This window comes from Bufo bufo, chromosome 2 (assembly GCF_905171765.1).
Source record: "Bufo bufo chromosome 2, aBufBuf1.1, whole genome shotgun sequence".
Taxonomy (NCBI): Eukaryota; Metazoa; Chordata; class Amphibia; order Anura; family Bufonidae; genus Bufo; species Bufo bufo.
Genome location: NC_053390.1, coordinates 26,467,543 through 26,482,326, shown reverse-complemented (window position 1 = coordinate 26,482,326; position 14,784 = coordinate 26,467,543). Strand labels below are relative to the sequence as shown.

The following is a 14,784-nucleotide window of genomic DNA, read 5'->3' as shown; positions in this document are numbered from 1 at the left end:
ATGTAATGGAGGAGCACCAGCCTCTTATATCACATGGTAAGACCCGTCATGTGCAGTGTATACACGTGTGTGCAGTGACATGTAATGGAGGAGCACCAGCCTCTTATATCACATGGTAAGACCCGTCATGTGCAGTGTGTACACGTGTGTGCAGTGACATGTAATGGAGGAGCACCAGCCTCTTATATCACAGGGTAAGAGCCGTCATGTGCAGTGTATACACGTGTGTGCAGTGACATGTAATGGAGGAGCACCAGCCTCTTATATCACAAGGTAAGACCCGTCATGTGCAGTGTATACACGTGTGTGCAGTGACATGTAATGGAGGAGCACCAGCCTCTTATATCACAAGGTAAGAGCCGTCATGTGCAGTGTATACACGTGTGTGCAGTGACATGTAATGGAGGAGCACCAGCCTCTTATATCACAAGGTAAGACCCGTCATGTGCAGTGTATACACGTGTGTGCAGTGACATGTAATGGAGGAGCACCAGCCTCTTATATCACAAGGTAAGAGCCGTCATGTGCAGTGTATACACGTGTGTGCAGTGACATGTAATGGAGGAGCACCAGCCTCTTAGAGCATAACCGTCCTTCTAATGAATCCTCCTACAGAGAAGGATGGGAGTGCCAGAGATCTCAGAGGTTCCTGTTCCTGTCCAGCAGGGCGGCAGTCTCTCTCATGGAGCTGTCAGGGGCTCACAGAAAATATCCAGTAAATGTCATCAGATAGTTTTCTTTTTCATTCACCATAACAGCTCCTTAGGAGAAAGAATTGCTGCCCCACGGAAAGGAGAATTGGAGGGGATATAGATGTAGAGCTTTCTCCAACACCTCGGAGCCTGGTGGAGAGGAGACTGGGAGTAGTTGTTTTCCTTCCACCATGTAATGTGAAGGTCTTCGCTGTGGGTTTTCTCTCTAGAAATTTACCTCATAAGTAGGGTGTCATTTGGTGAAGTAGGGGCTATATAAAGACTCCCACCCCAGGCTCTGCCACTAATAACTGTATCCTCAGAATGTACTATAGTGGAGAAGGAGCTGTCGTCCACTGCCTGCCATTCACTCTCATAGACCAGATATTACTTCAGTCTTGTGGTCTGCTAGGTGCTGGGACCTCGGTACAGGTGGTGAGGAGCAGAATATTGTTATTTCCCCCGATAACTAAACCTAGAAGTGAAGGAGCTGAGAGAAGTGTCTGATCTATAGACAGATCTACAGGAGGCCATGTATTCAGTCACTGTGTGCTTGTGTCTCCACAGATGGATCCAGGAGGAGAAATCCACCAGAGAGATGTCCCCGTCCTCTGTATTCCCAGGACTGTCCAGAGGAGAAGGTCCCAGAGAATCCTCAGGTAGATGGAGCTGATCCCTATACACATCTATATAGGGGGGTCCTGCAGTCATAGAGGGGTCATAGATTGTGGGGGTCTCTTCTGTGGATCTGTTAGATTTCCCACCTGTCTGCTGTATTGTACTGAATTGTTACAGATGACAAATCAGGGGGAAGATCTGACTGATATTAAAGTGGAGGATGAAGAAGAGAGGATGATGGGCGATCCCCCGTGTAAGAGTGAGGAGGAGAAGGACATTCCAGGAGATGTCACCACAGGTAAGGAATCATGAATGGAGAAAGTGACCTCAGATTCTGTCCTTGGTGCCTTCAGGGCAGGAGGAGAATCTGCTCTTTGATTGGAGATGTCCCCATCACATCATGAAGTGTTCCCCTTATCCAGCTGACGGCGATCTCTGATCAGATTCTTCTCTGATCCCGGCTGTTCCTGCAGGACATGACGGTCAGTCACATCCACACACCCACTGGGGATTATGGGGATGCAGCTTTTTTGTCTGTGCTGTCATGATGGATACATGTACGGCATTGGCAGGAAAGGGTTAAAGGGACGCTGTCACCTGGATTTTACTTACTGAGCTAATATCACCACCACATCAGTCTCCACGATTTACATTACAATATACTAGTATTACTGCCCTGTGTCTTTTATTTTGTCTATAAAATCGGTTTTATTAATATGCAAAGTACCTCAATAAGGAGCCCAAGGGGACGTCCCTCCGGCAGTTGGAGCCCAGCCGCGCCCATTACTTTGGAGCCCAGCACCGACCTACTGCTAATTTATTCACTCCTCTTCGCCGACGTAATGTTTGTGCAGCGCCCGTAATCCCGCGCATCCGCCCTGGATACACATGTCAGCACCTGCGCGGTGTCCTGGCATCGACCTCACAGAAGTCATTGTTCATGCGCCAGCTTCACTCGACCCGGAAAGGATAAGTGGAGCGGCGCGACTTGCCAGGCCAGCGGAGGACGCAGGAGCGGTGAAACTGGCGCATGCGCATCATGTGCAGTGTATACACGTGTGTGCAGTGACATGTAATGGAGGAGCACCAGCCTCTTATATCACAAGGTAAGACCCGTCATGTGCAGTGTATACACGTGTGTGCAGTGACATGTAATGGAGGAGCACCAGCCTCTTATATCACAAGGTAAGAGCCGTCATGTGCAGTGTATACACGTGTGTGCAGTGACATGTAATGGAGGAGCACCAGCCTCTTATATCACAAGGTAAGACCCGTCATGTGCAGTGTGTACACGTGTGTGCAGTGACATGTAATGGAGGAGCACCAGCCTCTTATATCAGAAGGTAAGACCCATCATGTGCAGTGTATACACGTGTGTGCAGTGACATGTAATGGAGGAGCACCAGCCTCTTATATCACAAGGTAAGAGCCGTCATGTGCAGTGTATACATGTGTGTGCAGTGACATGTAATGGAGGAGCACCAGCCTCTTATATCACAAGGTAAGAGCCGTCATGTGCAGTGTATACACGTGTGTGCAGTGACATGTAATGGAGGAGCACCAGCCTCTTATATCACATGGTAAGAGCCGTCATGTGCAGTGTATACACGTGTGTGCAGTGACATGTAATGGAGGAGCACCAGCCTCTTATATCACAAGGTAAGAGCCGTCATGTGCAGTGTGTACACGTGTGTGCAGTGACATGTAATGGAGGAGCACCAGCCTCTTATATCACAAGGTAAGACCCGTTATGTGCAGTGACATGTAATGGAGGATGTACACAACTACATGACTCCGTTAGGGCCCTGCATTTCCTTTTAAGTCAAACATATCCATAGGCTCCATTCACAGGATGGTAAATGGGTTTTCTATTGGCTTAAAAATAAAATGTCTGGTTAATGACACAGCGGCAGAGGACAGGTCAATGAAAAACAAAGGACCACATCTTCTACAAGGGAGAATGTTGGTGACTGTAGTGCAAGTTGCAGCACAGCGAGCACCAGCCGTCCAGCCAGTAGTAGTAGGCTAGTGGTGATTAGCAGAATGTTGTTATTTCCCCCGATAACTAAACCTAGAAGTGAAGGAGCTGAGAGAAGAGTCTGATCTATAGACAGATCTACAGGAGGCCATGTATTCAGTCACTGTGTGCTTGTTTCTCCACAGATGGATCCAGGAGGAGAAATCCACCAGAGAGATGTCCCCGTCCTCTGTATTCCCAGGACTGTCCAGAGGAGAAGGTCCCAGAGAATCCTCAGGTAGATGGAGCTGAGCCCTATACACCTCTATATAGGGGGGTCCTGCAGTCATAGAGGGGTCATAGATTGTGGGGGTCTCTTATGTGGATCTGTTAGATTTCCCACCTGTCTGCTGTATTGTACTGAATTGTTACAGATGACAAATCCGGGAGAAGATCTGATTATTATTAAAGTGGAGGATGAAGAAGATTGGATGATGGGCGATCCCTCGTGTAAGAGTGAGGAGGACATTCCAGGAGATGTCACCACAGGTATGGAATCATGAATGGAGAAAGTGACTTCAGATTCTGTCCTTGGTGCCTTCAGGGCAGGAGGAGAATCTGATCACCGGCTGCTGCTCTTTGATTGGAGATGTCCCCATCACATCATGAAGTATTCCCCTTATCCAGCTGACGGCGATCTCTGATCAGATTCTTCTCTGATCCCGGCTGTTCCTGCAGGACATGACGGTCAGTCACATCCACACACCCACTGGGGATAATGCGGATGCAGCTTTTTTGTCTGTGCTTTCATGATGAACTATATGTACCGCATTGGCAGGAAAGGGTTAAAGGGACTCTGTCACCTGGATTTACTTACTGAGCTAAGCTGGCGCATGCGCAATGACTTCTGTGAGGTTGATGCCAGGACACCGCGCGAGTGCTGACATGTGCATCCAGGGCGGATGCGCGGGATTACGGGCGCTGCACAAACATTACGTCGGCGAAGAGGAGTGAATAAATTAGCAGTAGGTCGGTGCTGGGCTCCAAAGTAATGGGCGCGGCTGGGCTCCAACTGCCGGAGGGACGTCCCCTTGGGCTCCTTATTGAGGTACTTTGCATATTAATAAAACCGATTTTATAGACAAAATAAAAGACACAGGGCAGTAATACTAGTATATTGTAATGTAAATCGTGGAGACTGATGTGGTGGTGATATTAGCTCAGTAAGTAAAATCCAGGTGTCCCTTTAAGCACCATGTTGAGGTAGTAAAGGGATGTTAAACAATTATCCAGACATTTTTGTGCTTTTCTTCGTAATGGTTAAAGAGTTTTGCAATGTGAAACTCCAACAGCAGCAGAGGAGGGGGAGGAGGTACACTAAAAAGTACTTGTTAGTGAATTCCTACATGGAGATTATAGCATGGATGTTTCTAATGATTCCACCAGCTTCATCAGGTCTAAGAGATTGATTTATTAATGAATGCCGTTGTCACGACTGTGACTGATCCAGACAGGTCTGGGAGGAGAAGGTCGCAGCGACTTGCTACTCGCGATAGCTTGTGAGTTTGCTCCGTGGTTCAGGGTATGTCATCTGGGTTTTGCCTTGTGAACCTTTTTGTCCTGACTGGGAGTTTGTAGGCATCCTTCTCAGGTGAGTCCTGTCTGCCACTCCCAGCTACTATATTAGTTTCACTTTCACTTGCAGTCATTGCCAGATATAGTCCTTACTTCCAGTGCTACTCTGACCTTGGAAGGAGATCGTTTGATGGTGTTGCTGTGGAGCTCTTGTCCGGCGTGGACTGTCGTGTTTGGGATCGCCTTCTCTGCTCGTGACTGCATAAGTCTATCTCTGCTGTTGTTTGTTTGTTGTTGTCTTCCCCTGTTGTTTTCCTAGACGTGAGTGATGGTGACTAGCGCTCCCATCGGCCTTTCCCCAGTCCAGTGTTAGGGCGACTGAGGGTTTAGGCATCCTGCTCGCCGCACGGGTTCACACCCCGTCTAGGGTATCAGGGCAGACAGGTGCCAGCTTAGGGTTACTCAGGGGTGGCCATTCTATTTCCCATCCGTAGATAAGGGTCCCCCTTCCCCTCCGTCTGGTGCGACACGACTGCTGCTGGGATAGCGGTCGTGACAGCCGTGTTTGGTGAGGAATGTGGTGACGGATCCTTTTTAAAGTTCACTTGTATTAATGTGATGCCCTCTTGGCATAGAAGGGCCAAAAGCATTGTCAGATGGCAGGCTGGATTGCCAGACAGAGATGGGGTTTTCAAATTTTTGTAAAAAAGTGGTGACCAGGTGTAGACCAGCCTTATAAGCCTGGAATCACAAGACTGGAAGGGATTCAAACTGAATAATCCTTCCTCCTGGATCCACTTCCAGCCTAATAGGAATAGTATAAGTCTGTCTATTCTGTATTTGGAAAAAAAAAATCTATTTTTTTCTTAACAGAAAATCCCAGTATGAATTCTGAGGGAAACTTCATGTTATCACTGAATTATAACGTAGAAGATGAAGATATCATGCCGCACTCTTCAGGAGAAAACCTCTTTACCCTTAGTGTATATCCGGGACTTCATAGTACAGATCTATTATATAATCCCCCTAATCACAAGGAACCATCTCATGACCGATCAAAGATTGTTCCGACGAGTAGAGGTCAGAAAGGAGGTAAAAAATTTCAATCCGGTAAAGAATTCACAAAAAGATCAAGTCTTTCTACACCGAGAAGTCACACAGGGGAGCATCCATACTCCTGTTCACAATGTGGGAAATGTTTAAAAAAAAAATCATATCTTGTCATACATGAAAGAATTCACACAGGAGAAAAACCGTATTCATGTTCAGAATGTGGGAAATGTTTTACAGACAAATCAAGTCTTATTTGCCATGAGAGAATTCACACAGGAGAGAAGCCGTATTCATGTTCAGAATGTGGGAGATGTTTTAATAAAAAATCACACCTTGTTAAACATGAGAGAATTCACACAGGAGAGAAGCCGTACTCGTGTACAGAATGTGGGAAATGTTTTAGAGAGAAATCGAGTTTTATTAGACATGGAAGAATACACACAGGAGAGAAGCCGTATTCATGTTCAGAATGTGGGAAAGGTTTTATACAAAAATCAGATCTTGTTAAACATCAAAGAATTCACAGAAGATGGATGTAGAGATGAGCAAATTTACAGAAATTTGTTTTGGGTCAGATTCGAACAAATCAGTCAGCAGATTAGATTCGGGTACAGATAAATTCAACCCAAATCTAAAGTTCTCAGCTTGCCCTGGCAAATAGTGGATGACTAGTGTTGAGTGAACTTCTATTTTCAAGTTCGGTGTACAAAGTTTGGGATATCTAAGAATTCTGTTATGGATTCCGCTACCACGGACCATTATTAACACAGTGGAATCCATAACGGAATTCTTAGATAACCCGAACCTTATACGCCGAACTTGAAAACAGAAGTTCGCTCATCCTTATGGATGACATTCTGGGCTCTCCTAGGACTGGATGCAACTTCTTTCAAGCTTTTTAAAGTAGCACCCCCACAAAAATGTGACTTTCTAAAAGGTCACAGAATAATCTGTAGTACAAGTAATCTTCTCACCATTTTCTGTATTTGTGAGTTATCCCCTCCCTTCTGATCCTTAGCTGTGTCATGTGACAAGCACTCTGATTTCCAACTGACACAGGAAATCAGTAACTTCTCCATTCATTCCTATGAGACTGAGATTGAGGCTTCCATAAGAACACACAGAGAACTGGCTCCCTGTCCACACATAATATGCTGTGTTATTTGGAAAGTCAGATTGTTGGTCAGATGACACAGCTGAGGATCAGAAAAGAGGGTATTACTGACAAATACTGTCACTGGTAAGAAGATTATCTTCATTACAGTTTACATCATATACCTTTAAAACTGGTCATAGAATAAAACAATATGTGGGAGTGCTTCTTTAACGACAAAACAGTATTAGTAATCTTAAAGTGCCAGTGACATATATGGCTATGGGTAAGCAGATGGTAGTCGGTGGTCAAAAGCAGCCTGTTTACTAACGCATGCCTTTGTTATACTTTTTAAAATAAAAATAAAATAAAAAAAGATTCCTTTATGGGGAAGGTGTCTGGTGGTGTTTCTGCGCACATGGTGTCAGAAGAGGCAGTGGCTTGTTTTGAACAAGCATGCCAAGATAATCTTCCTTTTTTTTTTGGGAGCAGCAGCAATACACTATAGAACCTGACAGATAAGGCAGAAGATGTGCAGCTGTGTAGTGGTAATAGTAGCGGCGGCAGTGGCCTGATGGGGCCGGTGATAAATAACCACTGTCAGTATTATCAGATGGAGGTGTATGAAAATCCTCATTGATCCATGCCTAATTCATGTTTTCAATTATGTTCACTTTGATGTGATGACAGAACCTGATTTGCTGAATACTCATTCTGACAATACACTAGAGGTTGGACAAGACAGTACAGCAATGGCAAATTGGACCAGTGCCGGCCACTGGTGTAATCTGCTGATCCAGGAGTCCATATGGGGTCAAGGCATTTCCTGAAGAAAGGGAACAGCTAAAGTAAGACTGTACCTGGTTGTTCAAATGGTGCTTATGTGAGATGGAGAAACAGGTCTTCTTGTCTGAACACTGTTTGTGTGATTAAATTAAATGTTCTGGACTGACATTCTGCTGTTTGGCCATAAGATGCCGCTGTTTCCTAAACACAGCTACAGACTACACATACAGTGGGGGAAATAATTATTTGACCCCTCACTGATTTTGTAAGTTTGTCCAATGACAAAGAAATGAAAAGTCTCAGAACAGTATCATTTCAATGGTAGGTTTATTGTAACAGTGGCAGATAGCACATCAAAAGGAAAATCGAAAAAAAAACTTTAAATAAAAGATAGCAACTGATTTGCATTTCATTGAGTGAAATAAGTATTTGAACCCCTACCAACCATTAAGAGTTCTGGCTCCCACAGAGTGGTTAGACACTTCTACTCAATTAGTCACCCTCATTAAGGACACCTGTCTTAACTAGTCACCTGTATAAAAGACACCTGTCCACAGAATCAATCAATCAAGCAGACTCCAAACTCTCCAACATGGGAAAGACCAAAGAGCTGTCCAAGGATGTCAGAGACAAAATTGTAGACCTGCACAAGGCTGGAATGGGCTACAAAACCATTAGCAAGAAGCTGGGAGAGAAGGTGACAACTGTTGGTGCGATTGTTCGAAAATGGAAGGAGCACAAAATGACCATCAATCGACCTCGCTCTGGGGCTCCACGCAAGATCTCACCTCGTGGGGTGTCAATGGTTCTGAGAAAGGTGAAAAAGCATCCTAGAACTACACGGGAGGAGTTAGTTAATGACCTCAAATTAGCAGGGACCACAGTCACCAAGAAAACCATTGGAAACACATTACACCGCAATGGATTAAAATCCTGCAGGGCTCGCAAGGTCCCCCTGCTCAGGAAGGCACATGTGCAGGCCCGTCTGAAGTTTGCCAATGAACACCTGAATGATTCAGAGAGTGACTGGGAGAAGGTGCTGTGGTCTGATGAGACCAAAATAGAGCTCTTTGGCATTAACTCAACTCGCTGTGTTTGGAGGAAGAAAAATGCTGCCTATGACCCCCAAAACACCGTCCCCACCGTCAAGCATGGGGGTGGAAACATTTTGCTTTGGGGGTGTTTTTCTGCTAAGGGCACAGGACAACTTATTCGCATAAACGGGAAAATGGACGGAGCCATGTATCGTGAAATCCTGAGCGACAACCTCCTTCCCTCTGCCAGGAAACTGAAAATGGGTCGTGGATGGGTGTTCCAGCACGACAATGACCCAAAACATACAGCAAAGGCAACAAAGGAGTGGCTCAAGAAGAAGCACATTAAGGTCATGGAGTGGCCTAGTCAGTCTCCGGACCTTAATCCAATCGAAAACCTATGGAGGGAGCTCAAGCTCAGAGTTGCACAGAGACAGCCTCGAAATCTTAGGGATTTAGAGATGATCTGCAAAGAGGAGTGGACCAACATTCCTCCTAAAATGTGCGCAAACTTGGTCATCAATTACAAGAAACGTTTGACCTCTGTGCTTGCAAACAAGGGTTTTTCCACCAAGTATTAAGTCTTTTTTTGTTAGAGGGTTCAAATACTTATTTCACTCAATGAAATGCAAATCAGTTGCTATCTTTTATTTAAAGTTATTTTTTCGATTTTCCTTTTGATGTGCTATCTGCCACTGTTACAATAAACCTACCATTGAAATGATACTGTTCTGAGACTTTTCATTTCTTTGTCATTGGACAAACTTACAAAATCAGTGAGGGGTCAAATAATTATTTCCCCCACTGTATGTCTCCATATTCATGAGAGAGGTGGGGTTTTATTCTGAGCCTGGAGAGGAAGAGAAAGGAGAAAGCAGCCATCTTAGAGGGAGGCGAAAACTAAGGAACTATGTGAGCAGAGAATCTGACGGCATCCAGGTGTGAGAGCATCCCTCAGTGACCAGAGCTGCAGCTAAGTGAAGCTGATCGTGTCCAAGACCCTGATCCTGTCCAGAGGAAGGAAGATTGCTGCCAGGAACGCTGATGAGCGCTGAGGAGCAGAGCAACATACACTGCGGTACCCCATGCTCGTTGGAGAGACATCTGTTCTGTTCAGAGTCACCAGCGGATGCACAGCAGACCTGGGTCGGTAAGATCGTGCACGCACCTCATTACAGTGTTGGCGCCTAGAGACTGAGACCAGTAGTAACTGTAGTTAGTTAATTAGGGTTTCTGTTTGTGTCAGGCCATAAGTGTTACTACTGTTCATTGCAAGGACTTTTTAACTTAAAGTGACATTTTACATTGGAGATCTAATAAAATTCTCACAAACTCAAGCCAGGCTGGAGTTTTTGCTCAGGAGGAATACTCAGGCATGTGTTACAGGACCAGTTATGGGAGGGGAATACTGTAAAGCTTGGTAAGATTGTAAGCTGTTGTGCTACACCGCAGGCTAGCCCGTACCACACACACATACAGTAGTTCTGGTTTTGAGGGTAATAACAGGTGTGGCAGTTTAGTTGTGCCCGCCAGTAGGCAAATTACTGCACTTTCTCCCTTCATCCATCAGAGGGCGCCGTGCTGTACAGCACAAGGCTCTCAGCCTTCGGGATGTATGTAAATTTATTGTATGTTCCCAGTATTTGTGGTTGTGTTTATTGCCACATTAAAGTAAAATTCTGTTTTGGCAAAAGCTGGTGTTGGGGTTGCTTTCCTTGTTCGTGACTTCACTGTATCCTGGGGAGCCCACCCCGGTACACGGCTTGCACTTATCAGTTTGCTGAAGTGCGTCAGGTTGGCGCAGCGTTTTGAAAAAATTGATCCATCATGTTCAGTAAACTGTATTGGCATCTGGGCAACGTGGTCAGCGACATATGGACTATATTTACACTGATTGCAGTGAGCGCTGACAGCACTTCTCTCACATTGTATTGCATCAAGATATTGTGCATTATCCATGAATGAGTTGTGCTGCAATAATGGCATTTATATACTTGTTTCATTCCCTGCATTGTATTGCATCAATGAATTTTGCACGATATTCAAATTTTTCGAGTTTCACCTGTTTTATCAGTGAATAAGTTGGCTGCAGTAACAGCATTTATATAGCAGTTTCATTCCATGCATTGAATTACCATTGTGAATTGTCAATACCTGTGTGCAGTGTGTTAGAAGGGAAGGGACATTTAATTTCAAAGTCTTTAAATCACAGAAAAAAAGCTTGCAATTTTGCTAGTACCATTTAATAATCTGTGTACCAAACCTATGACTTTTCATATATATGCCTCATAATAAATAATAATGTCCGGTGAATAGAAGACTTTAAAATGAAAGACCCATGGCTTCTCATCCAAAAGTCAGAATGTGGGTGGCTATAGCAGTGCAAACAGCAGAAGTAGCACCAGCCATCCGGCCAGTAGTAGTAGTAGTTGTAGCAGCAGCAGGCAACACTTCTCCTTCACTTCCGATAGGTATGAAATTATTATTTAGGACATAGAAGTTGACATTGTGGAGTGAATGGCTCAATCCTCCTCTTAGACACAACAGGATGATATTGATGTCACCACTAAGTCGGACACCACGCCTTGGAGCCAGGGGTCACAGCATTTATTCTGCTCTCCCTCCTTGTGGCCCCGGAAGCCTTTCCGTTGCATCATCTCTGAAAACGCCATGTGCTATAAAGGATACTCAAGATAGTCTCCCTGAAATGTCTGTAAGCATTTGGATTGCCATGAGGAGGAGGTTCATGTGAAGGTGGGGAACTCCATGCATAGCTGTGTTGCTTGTGGTGGTGGCACTTGTAGCAATGGCAGTGGTCGGTTAAAGTGATAAAATGTTGAGGAGTGTGAGGACTATAATGATGATGGTGTGTGCTGTAGCGGCACTAAAGAGCAGAGGCAATGTATGAATGTATGGTCAAAGCCTCCAAAAAAAACTGTCCGGGACAAAAAAAAATGCTTCAGCTTGAGAACTTCTGTTGCTACTGATACTGTGTCTCAAAATGTTGCAGACCTAGACCAAGCCCATCTGCTTCTAGCTCTGTGTGAGTATCTCCTGTATGGTGTTTTTTCTCCACCAGGCCAGCACTTAAAATCACAGCCATGTGCAAGATCTGCCAGATTAAAATTAGCTGTGGACATTCTCCATAAACATAGGCACCAGATCTCTGCAGCACTAGGCAGAATCATCGGATCCGGTGGAACTGGCCAGCATTATGAATCACAACAAGTCTGTTCTCTTTCTCCCGGTCCTCTTTGTGGAAGCCAGATTGCATATTACCCAAGCAGCACTGTGTACTTATCAGCTGCATATCTTTCCTGCTAAGACTCCTCCTCCTTGTCCTCCACTCCCTCATGAGACATGCATAACGGACTGTATGGCCATTAGAAAACTATTCTCAACCAGCAATTAGCTCATGTGCAAGCTGAACTTCCACTTGGCCAAGTTGCTGGTGGTGCAGTTGCTGCTGTACCACATAGTTCTGATAAATGTGGTGCAGTTCCATGCCCTAAATTTAATTTTATTCTACAGTTTTACTACTTCTAGTCCATAAAAAAATGCATTTCCGCGCACTTGAGGTACCTTTACAAGATCCAGGGGGGAAATCAAACTGGATAGCAATCAGAAAAAGACTGTCCTTGTGACAGCCAGGTCACAACCACAGCCAGTACAGTGTCCATGTCATTGTCCTCATCAATTATTTGTTCTCCTGCTCAGGCTCCCCCTTCTCTTGCTCTGTCGTCAGTCATTGATAATAGGATGTATGGACAGGAAACAACTGTACGCACTAAACAATCCGGTTATCAGCAAGCTGAACTATTATCTGGCTAATAGAAAGAAGTATAAATGATGGTGGCTCACCTAGCTATTCCAGTGTGAATAGGTGCTCAAGGTTCACCTGATTCACCTAATCAGAGCTAATTGTCACAAGGTAAGTAAGTATTGTGAACTGGCACCAGGCAGAGAGCAATATATGTATAAACACAATGAATTTTATTTCATAAAAAAATAGCCCAGAAATATATACTTACAATGTCACTACTATATCTTATCAATGGTACATTCTGTCAGTGAGAATAAAAATATATAATATATACAGTACTGTCTATTTCATTGTAAATAACATTATAAAAAACATTATAAAAATAAATAGAAAATAAATACATTTTGAAAAGTCTCTGCAAGAGGCTAATAAATGGCTGTTGAAAATAGATGCAGTATCCTTATGTTGTCAAAGTATTACCACCATATGGAGGAGATGTCACAAGTTTGTTGCCACAATATAGTAATAGTAATAATATTGCTTGTACTGTATGTGGCAGTTTCAATTGCAGTTTGAATCACAGTTTACTTAGATGAAAGTTAATATGTTCATATGTTCATGGGTAACTTGATATAATCAGATGGAGTCCTTCATCCATAATCCAATAGTTGATTCCACCAAATCTACAGGGAGTGCAGAATTATTAGGCAAATGAGTATTTTGACCACATCATCCTCTTTATGCATGTTGTCTTACTCCAAGCTGTATAGGCTCGAAAGCCTACTACCAATTAAGCATATTAGGTGATGTGCATCTCTGTAATGAGAAGGGGTGTGGTCTAATGACATCAACACCCTATATCAGGTGTGCATAGATGGGACACCACGGTTTTCCTTTGGCAAAATGGGTCAAAAGAAGGACTTGACAGGCTCAGAAAAGTCAAAAATAGTGAGATATCTTGCAGAGGGATGCAGCACTCTTAAAATTGCAAAGCTTCTGAAGCGTGATCATCGAACAATCAAGCGTTTCATTCAAAATAGTCAACAGGGTCGCAAGAAGCGTGTGGAAAAACCAAGGCGCAAAATAACTGCCCATGAACTGAGAAAAGTCAAGCGTGCAGCTGCCAAGATGCCACTTGCCACCAGTTTGGCCATATTTCAGAGCTGCAACATCACTGGAGTGCCCAAAAGCACAAGGTGTGCAATACTCAGAGACATGGCCAAGGTAAGAAAGGCTGAAAGACGACCACCACTGAACAAGACACACAAGCTGAAACATCAAGACTGGGCCAAGAAATATCTCAAGACTGATTTTTCTAAGGTTTTATGGACTGATGAAATGAGAGTGAGTCTTGATGGGCCAGATGGATGGGCCCGTGGCTGGATTGGTAAAGGGCAGAGAGCTCCAGTCCGACTCAGACGCCAGCAAGGTGGAGGTGGAGTACTGGTTTGGGCTGGTATCATCAAAGATGAGCTTGTGGGGCCTTTTCGGGTTGAGGATGGAGTCAAGCTCAACTCCCAGTCCTACTGCCAGTTTCTGGAAGACACCTTCTTCAAGCAGTGGTACAGGAAGAAGTCTGCATCCTTCAAGAAAAACATGATTTTCATGCAGGACAATGCTCCATCACACGCGTCCAAGTACTCCACAGCGTGGCTGGCAAGAAAGGGTATAAAAGAAGAAAATCTAATGACATGGCCTCCTTGTTCACCTGATCTGAACCCCATTGAGAACCTGTGGTCCATCATCAAATGTGAGATTTACAAGGAGGGAAAACAGTACACCTCTCTGAACAGTGTCTGGGAGGCTGTGGTTGCTGCTGCACGCAATGTTGATGGTGAACAGATCAAAACACTGACAGAATCCATGGATGACAGGCTTTTGAGTGTCCTTGCAAAGAGAGGTGGCTATATTGGTCACTGATTTGTTTTGTTTTTGAATGTCAGAAATGTATATTTGTGAATGTTGAGATGTTATATTGGTTTCACTGGTAAAAATAAATAATTGAAATGGGTATATATTTGTTTTTTGTTAAGTTGCCTAATAATTATGCACAGTAATAGTCACCTGCACACACAGATATCCCCCTAAAATAGCTAAAACTAAAAACAAACTAAAAACTACTTCCAAAAATATGCAGCTTTGATATTAATGAGTTTTTTGGGTTCATTGGAACATGGTTGTTGTTCAATAATAAAATTAATCCTCAAAAATAC

The 14,784-nt window shown here is 44.1% G+C and overlaps 1 pseudogene; it reads left to right on the top strand.

Moving 5' to 3' along the window:
• The first annotated feature begins 1,300 nt into the window (after positions 1 to 1,300).
• Positions 1,301 to 14,784, top strand: part of LOC120991225 — a 44,543-nt pseudogene continuing 31,059 nt past the window's right edge.